The sequence below is a fragment of the Wasmannia auropunctata genome, unplaced genomic scaffold, assembly GCF_000956235.1.
Source record: "Wasmannia auropunctata unplaced genomic scaffold, wasmannia.A_1.0 LD336043.1, whole genome shotgun sequence".
In the NCBI taxonomy this organism is placed as follows: domain Eukaryota; kingdom Metazoa; phylum Arthropoda; class Insecta; order Hymenoptera; family Formicidae; genus Wasmannia; species Wasmannia auropunctata.
In genome coordinates this window covers 211240-212555 of record NW_012026847.1, presented here as the reverse complement: position 1 = coordinate 212555, position 1316 = coordinate 211240, and positions in this window count along the sequence as shown.

Below are 1316 nucleotides of genomic sequence, written 5' to 3'. Positions count from 1 at the left end.
TGACATATCGTGTCAACAGACTTTGTCGACAGATCCTGAGCTTAATGCGGACACAGATGGCTATGGTTCTGCTACCAGAATCTGTTCGAATTTGCTGCCAATCTGCATGCAGACTGTGCGCAGTTTGCTATCTGGGTATATATGCTTTTTTATCTAACTAATGTGTGTAATAATGTTTTTATATATGTATATTTATTTGTATTACAAATTTTTTATATACTATAAATCATTGGTTGTGGAACATTGAGTTTTATATATATATATGTAGGTATATATATATATATATATACACACACATATATTGAAATCATTTTCATATAAATTTACATAGTGTTTAATACAGAAATGCAATTAATGCGACCCGGTCACGCCAAGTTTTTTCTTCATTATAATTCAGTTTATCACTTTTCCATTTTTTTAATTTTTGAATGTTTTTCACAAATAAGCTTTTTTGAGGCCTTTTTAAAATAATGAAGCTAGTTTAATAACTTTGCCATAATTTTATTGATTTCACGTCTATTTTTGATCAATCAATTTTTAAATAATTGTATAATTTAAATCATTAAAGAAAAATTGTTCTTAGAAAGAATGTAATATGCGACGTTTTTTATGTATTTGGCGTATTTTTTTTTTTAAGATTTTTTGGGTATGTATTTATATTACACATGTATTTATACATGAAAAACCGGGGCGTATAAGTAACATATAAATGTAATAATACAGAATCACAAAAGCGTAAAAATCAATAAATATAGAAAGAAAAAGAAAAAGATAATATAGAAAAAGAAAGAAAAAGATAATAAAATTATCAAGCTAAGTTTAACGAAAGACTCACCCAATTCGTATCTCAAAGAATGTAATGTACTTGCTGAGAAGAGGCAGATTATGCAGCCACGTGGCAGAGATCAAAATGGAAGATTTCGAAGTCTTCTACGCAGCAAGGATCCCGTTCTGAACAATAAAATGGCCGAAAAAGGCAGCGATTAAAAAAAAATGATCAGATTGCGCCGATTTCACCGGCACAATGTAAGGTTTCAGTGTAAACGAGATCACGAATTTCCAAAATTCAAAGTGGTAATTAGTAGCAACTAATATCTTGTAAGAGCAACTGTACAAGGATTGAAATCGGTTATAAGCGATTAAAGCGATTCGACCGATCAGAACAACGGCTGAGAACAGAATCCCCGCAGTCCGTACGCGGCACGATCTGCACATTTACTAACACAGTAACAACGCACACGGCGCACACGCCGTACACTTTTTCTTTAGGCAAAAGGCCTTAGCAGTCTTAGCACAGACTTTTGCATGACGCATAA